The sequence below is a fragment of the Neomonachus schauinslandi genome, chromosome 15, assembly GCF_002201575.2.
Source record: "Neomonachus schauinslandi chromosome 15, ASM220157v2, whole genome shotgun sequence".
Classification (NCBI taxonomy): Eukaryota; Metazoa; Chordata; class Mammalia; order Carnivora; family Phocidae; genus Neomonachus; species Neomonachus schauinslandi.
In genome coordinates this window covers 57,283,973-57,293,008 of record NC_058417.1, presented here as the reverse complement: position 1 = coordinate 57,293,008, position 9,036 = coordinate 57,283,973, and positions in this window count along the sequence as shown.

Here is a 9,036-nt window from a genome sequence, read left to right as displayed (position 1 = left end):
CGGGGCGGGGCGCGCATTGTTCGCGGCGGGCTCGGCCTCGCGCCCGGGGTTGGGGTCCCGCGCGCGCGGGGCCCGGGCCGGGGGCGCGGGCGGGTCCCTTGCGAGCAGGAAAGGGCGCCTGGGGGCCTGGGACTCGGGGGCCGCGCGCCAAGCCCCGCTTGGGCCCCCCTCGGGGCGCGCCCGGCCTCCTTCGAACTTCGCTTTCCGGGCAAAAAGCCATTGTTCTGGCCCGAAGCGGGGAAGTGGGCCGCTTCCTGCCCCGGCCTCCGAGGGGCGCTGCTGCGGGGCCCCACCCGCCCTCTACGCTTCCGCGCAGTGGTCCCTCGGTTTGGGGCAGAAGTCTCGTTTTGCGCGGGAGCCAAACGGGCCGGGGGCGGGAAAGGAATGGGAGACAAAGTACTGGGGCGGGGGAGCAGTCTAGCTTGTTTCCCCCCAAAGGCGAGAGAGGAAAATGCATCAGATGAAGAGGCGAGCTGCTCCGTGTTCTTTCTTTTAGCGGTGAAGAGTGGAACCCAGCCCCCAAGATTTAGGGCGCGCGTAGGGAGAAAAGCAACTGCACCTTTTCTTACTTTTCTTTCACTGTTCTGATGAAATGAATGTGGGGGTGGGAGCGAGGTTTGAGGAGATGGTTCTAACCTAGGACTAGGTCTCTAAGGGACCCGCTGGGATCTGGGGATGTGTCCTTCGGAGCGATTGCACGCGACCCGAAAGGAGACCTCGTTTAGAAGGGGGTGGCCTGGAGTCTGTGGGCTCATCGTGGGCCGGCTACCTTTTATTTTCTTCTGCTGAGATCTGTATTCCATGGAGCAACTCCCCCTTAAATCATTTAGGTCTTGAATCAGACCAAGTCAAACTCGTAATAAAGGAGATGTACACCAGCCTTAGCTTTTTCGGCATCAAGACGGTTTAACTCAATGAAAATCCATTTTCTGGTTTTGCTTCTCCCTTGAACGCACCTGCACAGTGCTCTCTCTGCTGAGCAAATCGGAAAGTCGTTTCTTGTTGCAGGGGAATGTCTAAAAGTAATTTTTGATCGGTAAAGCCATATTTATAAAGATTCTGCAGGAGAAATATATTTTGTTGTTGTTGTTTTTGTTGTTGTTTTAACTGAAACGCCTGCTGTAAAAATTGGGAACTGCAGGAGCCCATCTTTCAATTTCTGGCCCGTTCTGCAGTTTATTTGGCTAAATATGTTACATTCATTTGATATCCTGGAGAGACTTTGGGTAACATATGCAAACTTAGATTCTGCTTTCCAGGAAGGAAGGAGGGGAGGACTTGCTTGGGGGCTTGGGGGTGGAAATGATGGCTCACTCTGGAGGGGCCGCAGCCCAGAACCCTTGTTTTGGGATGAAACCTGCAATCCTGGGGTGCAGAGAGTCGCTTACAATCTCCAGCTCTTTTTGTGTCCCTATCTTCTGGAACTAGGCAGTAAATTGTGGGGTTTAAGCCAAAGGGGTATTTATTGTAATCCTAAAAATAGCTGGATCAGTTTCAACTCAGGTTTCCTTGCAGAGTTTGTCTTGGGTGTGAGGTTTTTGCCCTGGAAGTTTCCAGTTTCCTCTTGGTGATATATGGTTCCCGGGATACTTGCTTAATTTTTTTTTTTTAAGGAAAGGAAGCATGGGGCGCCTGGGTGGGTCCATCGTTAAGCGTCTGCCTTCTGCCTTCGGCTCAGGTCATGATCCCTGGGTCCTGGGATCAAGTCCCGAGTGGGGCTCCCTGCTGGGCGGGAAGCCTGCTTCTCCCTCTCCCACTCCCTCTGCTTGTGTTCCCTCTCTCGCTGTCTCTCTCTCTGTCAAATAAATAAATAACAAATCTTTAAAAAAAAAAAAAAAAAAAAGGAAAGGAAGCTTAAAAAGGGGAATTCTTTCTTGCCCTGAGAAATAAGTTTGTCTAGAATTTGATCTTAACCTATGAAAAAAAATCAATTTCCTGGAAAGTTTCACACATACCTTGTCTGTTCAACTGCAAATACCCAGTTTGGGTAAAATAGTGTTTAGGTAATTTATTTGGAGGCACAGATAATGACAGATTTGACTAGAATTAAAGGAGCAGATAAATAGGGTGAAGGTTGATCCAAAATGTGTAAAGTGTTCCATAAAAACAAAACCGGAAGAAGGCAGAAGGGAATAATGATAATTCCAGCTAATCCAATTGTGTCAAAACACGGGTTTGGGCTCCAGCAGATTCTGTCTTCCGTTCTGTCACATTTAGGAATTATTAAGACAAGTCCGAACTCATTATTTTCTTACTCATCCAGCAAAGAGTTACTCAGCACTTGCTGTCAGCCCGGCATGACGAGACGGGGTCTGGAGCCCGCAGCAGTGCTGTCTGAAAGAGCTTTCCGAGAGGATGGGGGTGGCTGGTACCTGCCCTCTTCCCTGCCATCGCCATCCACCATCCACCATCCGTAGCTACTGGTGAGCACGTGAAATGTGACCAGTGCTACTGAGGAATTGAATTTTTAATTGTATTTAATTTTAAGTAACTGAAAGTTAAATCGTCCCACGTAGCGAGAGGTCATGTTCCTGGACAGTCCAGGTCCACAGGGATGCCAGGGGTAGACTCTAAGCACGTAGCGGGCAGAAGTATGGCAGGTACGTGATTGAATCCCGGAGTGTAGTTCGCTCGCACTCCCACGTAGGCTTTCTTGCATTCAAGAATGTCTACGACCTGTTCAGAAAGATCTTAGACATGCAGGCATATGGGAGTGCATTCAGACCAAGCACTTCGTTGAATGCCATTTTCTTTCTAGGCAAGTGACAGTGCCAATGATAAATATTAACTCATTGGTGTCTGAGCTATCGCTGAGAAACGAGCAGCAGTTTTCATGCCGCTCCTCTGAATCGAGAAGCCGAGGCGGGGAGACAGGAATGGTGGTGTCCCTCCCGAGTGAATGGAAGTCAGGGCTGGAGATGAAGCCAGCGCCCCATGCTCTGCTACCTTTGGCAGCGAAAACTAAGCACCATGAGTCGCGCCTTACAAAGCAGCTTCAGGGCAGCTCTTCGTTCCTACGGATACTGTCTCCTGACTACAGTCGGGTCTGGCCGTGAGAGGAGGACCCACCACTACGCACACCCAGCGGCAGTTTGCGTGGGGTGAACTCAGGACCTGCCATGATACACTGCACAGTCTTTAATATGTAACGTGATGATTTGTCCCCCACCAGGTCCCCTCGCATTTGCAAGACCGAGGTGTGAGTGACGGGCGAGCCGTGTTATGGGACTCTGACTCTGTGTACGCAGGGGATAAGTATCGTGTATGCATGACACACGGTGTTTAGGTGTCAGAACTCGAGTAAACATAAGCATAGCTAGGGCGTTTGCAGAAGTCCTCAACCTTTCGGTTTGCCTAAGAATTCCCTGGGCAGGCATCGCAAATACTGACCCCCGGACTCCACCCCAGAGGTCCTGACCCAGGAGACCCCAAGGCTCTCTGCAGCTCCTCATTGTTGAGAACGCTTCTTACAAAGAGCAGCCTGTCCTAGCCCTCCTTCTACACAGGAGGGAAAGGAATCCTAAGCGGCTTCCGATCTTGTGCCCCTGGATCCGGTCCTGCCATTTCCCACAGGTGCCTGGTGGGGGAGGCCAGGCCAGGTGTGGAAGGAGCTCAGCGGCCTGCGCTCAGTAGGTCCTCCAGGGCTGACCGAGACAGCTGCAGGCTTTCAAGCTCCTGGGACACCCCCCGCCCGCCCCTAAATATCTGCACAAACTGGACCCCCCACCTTGGATGCTTAGGGCAGCGGAGGCTAAGGAACACTGTTAACAAGTGGTGAGAAGTGGACAGTTAACCAACCGCTTTACAAGATTGCTTTGGTGACCACACCACAGCCCCCGTGGGAGATCTCCCATTGCAGAAGGCTTTTATTTTAAACGGTGTCCTTTATTAATTTTGCAATCAAATCAGTTCCCGATTCCAGCGTCTTACTGTTAGAAATAGTGCAGTGATGAACGTCTTTATGTTTGCCCATGCAACGTGCTAGCATGTCTGGAATAGCATGCCTAGATTTTGTATTAAAGGGCACGGGGATCTGCTGTTTTTGTGCAGAATTGTCCAACGGTCCCCGAAGGTCTGCACTGATTTATACTCCTGCCCCAGATCGGCCGGCTTGACTCTGTCCCCACGTTCTCAGCAGACCTAGGTGTTCTAAGTCCATCTGAACATACTCGACCCTTGGCGGGTTTCGGTGGTGTTCTAACACAAATTAATCACATCTGTTACATGTCCCACATCTGATTTTTTTCAAGACCTTTGCCTGGTGCAGAATTGTTAGAGTATAAATCGATTTTATGAGTGCAGTTTTTTTCCAGTGTGAAATGCATTATTTTCACAAATTTAAAAATAACTTACACTTAACAAAGTTTTAAAATCTAGGGTGAAACCCTTACTTGGAAACCATTAATTAGTTTGGAGATTCAAAGCAGTAAACGAAAGCCCATTTATGAGTTTGCTAATTGGTCTTCCCGGCTGCTGGAGGTGATCTCAAGTATCCTCTATAAATCCTTTGAGCACCGCTGTAAAGCCACGGACTCCGGGCTCCGGGAATGGGGGTTCTGAGACCTGCGTTACAAATCCCCCTCTGAGTCAAACGCACTTCCTATCTCAATGCCTTCATTCGTTGGGACTTTTGTCTAAAAGAACCCAAACAAAGAAATGCCATTTAGGTCACACAAAACAAGAGATTTTCATTGCTTTTTCAAATCCTGCTGCTTTTTTTTTTTTAAGATGATATTTATTTATTTGAGAGGGAACAAGAGAGAGAGCGAGCGCATGAGCAGGGGGAGGGGCAGAGGGAGAGAAAGAATCCTCAAGCAGACTCCCACTGAGCAGGGAGCCTGATGTGGGGCTTGATCCCACGACCCTGAGATCCTGACCCAAGCCAAATCCAAGAGTCAGTCGCTCAACCGACTGAGCCACTCAGGCAGCCCAATCCTGCTGCTTTTTGATGAAAAAATATGAAGATAAGTCCAAAGGACACATTTTATTTTTATTTTTATTTATTTTTAAAGATTTTATTTATTCATTTGAGAGAGCATGAGTGAGCATGAGTGGGAGGGGCAGAGGGACATGGAGAAGCAGACTCCCTGAGCTCCCCTGGGGCTCGATCCCAGGACCCTGAGATCATGATTTGAGCCAAAGGCAGATGCTTAACCAACTGAGCCACCCAGGTGCCCCAAAGGACACATTTTTTTAAAAGTCCCTTTCTTTGCTTCTTGTTGGAAAAATCTCAGGGAGAACCAGAGGAATTGCATTTGGTGTCAGGGAATGTTCGAACTAGAAGACACTGTGGAAATTCCACTTTGCAGGTGAGCTGAGGACAGTCCAGACGGCCAAAGGTGTGTCCAGGTTTGCTGCGTCTGAGCCTGGGCTCCCACTAGCGCAGGAGAGTGTCTCTGGGCTCTGCTCCTCCACCACCCTTGGCCTTCGTGGCTACCAACCCAGCGAGGAGAGTGGGGCATGCCCAGGGGTGCCAAATTCAAAAGCTCAGCAGATACACACTGAGACACCTCCCTCCCTCTGGTCCCCAGCAGCCTGGTTCTCCATTCTGGAAGCAATCTAGAAAATGCCTAGATTTCCTTCTGGGGGTATTCAGTGCCCCCCAGCAAGGATGCACGGAGCATTTCCCCCTCTCTTGCCCTCCCGTGGTTTCTTCTCTCTCAGACACACGGGAGTGCACCTCATGGTGTTCTCTATGCTGCTTTTTTCTCTTAGTAATGTGGCCTGAGGGATATGTCCCCTCGAATGGATAGACTTGCCTTGTTCCTTTGACTTTCTCCATGGTTTTCCATCGTTGGGTGTATCGTGGCTTATTTAACTAGACCCTGACTGACAGGTGGTGAGTCGTTCCAATGTTTAGGTCTTGCTGCCGTGAGTAGCCCTGTTTCAGAAACCAAGTTTCTCTGTGCAGTGGGCTTTGAGAGACGCAGGCCCGCAGCGAAGGTCCAGGATGGCCACATGAGCACCGCTGGAATGCTGTTCATTGAACCCATGAAGCGCACGTGGTCCTCGGCCCCGGCCACTTTGCCCTGCATGTCCCCGCTGGGTTCCCACGAGCATGCAGGAATAACTCTGGGCGCCGACCGTGGTGGTCACAGTCTTTTGGGGTATTTTTGATGGGATATTCCTCCCTGGGCTGAAACCTGGTATTTTGCATGTCCTGGCTCCAGACATGAGCGGGCTGCTCTCCGTGTCACCATTTCAGGTTTCTTTGGGTTTAGTGCAGGCTGCATCCTGGGGTTACTGCTTTTCATAGACTCTGGTCCTAGCGTGAGTACTGCTGATGGGAGAACATGTGCCCCAGAATGCATGGCCGTGTCCCCACAGCTTCAGCAGGTGGCTTGGGACCTACCTTGTAGTGAGGATGCCACCACATAGGGATTTGCAAGGCGACTCTGGAGTTGAAGCCGCTCACACAGCAAATATATATATCGTACATATATATTTTAGGGAGGGGGATGAGGGCAGAGGGCAGAAGAAGAGAGAGAGAATTTTTTAAAAAGATTTTATTGATTTATTTATTTGTCAGAGAGAGAGAGAGAGAGCACGAGCAGGGGGAGAGGCAGAGGGAGAGGGAGAAGCAGACTCCCCGCCCAGCAGGGGATGCAGGACTTGATCCCAGGACATGAGCTGAAGGCCGACGCTCAACTGACTGAGCCACCCAGGCGCCCCTCACACAGCAAATATTTAGCGAATGACTGCTCTCTGCCAGATGCTGTGTTTGGCCAGGGCCAGAGAGGCTGCCAGAAATGCCAAACATAAAGAGATTTCCTGCAAGGAGTTGGCTTACACCATCGCAGGGGGCCTCCCGGACAGGCTGGAAGTCCCAGGGCAGGCTGTCCGGAAGGGTGGGCTGGACCTCTGGGGCTGAAGCCGCTGTCCATGGGCAGACTGCTGTCTTCCTCCGAAACCTCAGCTCTGTTCTTAAGGTCTTTCAACTGATTAGGTCAGACCCACCCAGATTATCCAGGACAGTATCCTTGACCTCAAGTCAACTGATTGTGAATGTGAGTCACATCTGTAAAATACCTCCAAAGAAACACCTCCATTCATGTTTGATTGAGCGAGTGGGGACGGTAGCCTAGTCGAATGGACACACAAGAGCTCCAAGGTAGTGTGTTATCATGTGGGAGGAAAGTGTGGAATGATATTGTTTGCATTACCCAGGGCTGCGATAACAAATTATCACAAACTTGGGGGCTTAAACAACAGAAATTGTTTTTCTTACAGTTGTGGGGGCCACCAGTTTGAAACCAAGGTGTCAGCAGGACCTGTTGCTTTCAGAGCCTCGAGGGGAGAAGCCTTCCTGTGTCTTCCAGCTCCTGCAGGAGGACGCCTGCCATTCCTGGCGTCCCTTGGCATAGGGACCGTCCCGTTCTCTGCGTCCATCTTCACAGGGCCTTCTCCCCTGGGTCCCTTCTTCTCCGTCCTTGAGTCTCAGACCTCCCTCCCCTCAGCCTTATTAAAGACACCAGTCATAGGATTTAAGGCCCACCCTAATTCCAGGGGGATCTCATCTTGAGATCCTTCACTCAGTCACATCTGCAAAGACCCTATTTCCAAATAAGGTCACATCCACAGGTCCCACGGACTAGAACTTGGACACATCTTTCTGGGGGCCACTACTCAACCCTCTACAAATAATATATGGTTTATTTCTGTCGTGCAACCAAAAGGAATCCGTGTGTTGGTGGATGTATACCCATTTCCTCCAAGGATACCCAAGACACTGAGAGCAGTTGCTGTCTTTTGCTGGCAGTGAAGAGTGTTTTAATGATCAATTTTTGGCCTTGTGAACTATGTGCAATGTTTTATTATTTTTTTTTAAAGACTTTTTATTTATTTGAGAGAGAGAGAGCATAAGCAGGGGGAGCAGCAGAGACAGAGGGAGAAGCAGGCTCCCCGCCAAGCAAGGAGCCTGACGTGGGGCTCGATCCCAGAACCCCAGGATCAGCTGAAGGCAGACGCTTAACTGATTGAGCCACCCAGGTGCCCCCCCCACCGTGCATGTATACGTTTATACAAAATACAGTTTCCTGAGTTACTTAGCGTTTAAACTCTTGGATTACTTTAAGCTTTGATTAAAGTTTAATCGAGTTTTTAAAACTTAAAGTTTATAAAAATTTTCTGTAATAAAAATATTCAGGTTCTGGTCTCCCCTCAATATATTCTGATTTCTTTATTGCTGAGAGAAGTTAAAGATTTAAATAAAGAAGACTCTGTTTATGGATTGAAAGATTTGCTGATTCCCTCCGAATTGATCTAAGGATGTAACACAATCCCATTAAAAATCTCAGCATACTTAAAAAAAAAAAACAAAGAAACTTAAGCTAATTCTAAAATTTGTGGGGAAATACCAAGGAATTGGAGTCATCAATACAATCTCAAAAAAGAGCACAGTAGGAAGACTCACACTCTCTGATCAGGATTTGCCATAAATACGGAACCAGTGTGGTGTGGTTTGGTCTAGTGAAGTCCGAGAGGCCAGGGGTGCGGTCCAGCTGGTTCACCCGGGAGCCCCACTGTAGAGTAGGTCACGGCACAACAGACTCTCAAAAACTTGTAGAATGGATGCAGAAGTTTCTGCCCGCCACCCACACGTGAAGACAGCCAGGGAGGGACTGGGATATGGCAGGGCTGAAGCAGGGGAGACTTGGAAGCCAATGAGGTAGTGTTGGGACCAAGCCCAGCTCCCCGCAACCTGGAGGAGAGCGGCAGCAGATTGCTGCTCATCTCTGAAGCTTGCACTGCACATGGAACACACATCATCCTCATGGGGAGGAGATGAACTCCAGGTCCTGTGTCCCACTGCTGAGACAATGGCACCGGGACCTTCTGTACTGTCACTGGCTCTGCAAAAGGATGACAGATGCAGTTTGTACCAGGGGGTGGTATGCACCAGGGGACAGTATGCACCAGGGGCAGTATATACCAGGGGGCAGAATGCACCAGGGGGCAGAATGCACCAGAGGGCAGAATGCACCAGGGACAGTATGCACCAGGAGAAAGTATGCACCAGGGGACAGTATGCAGTAG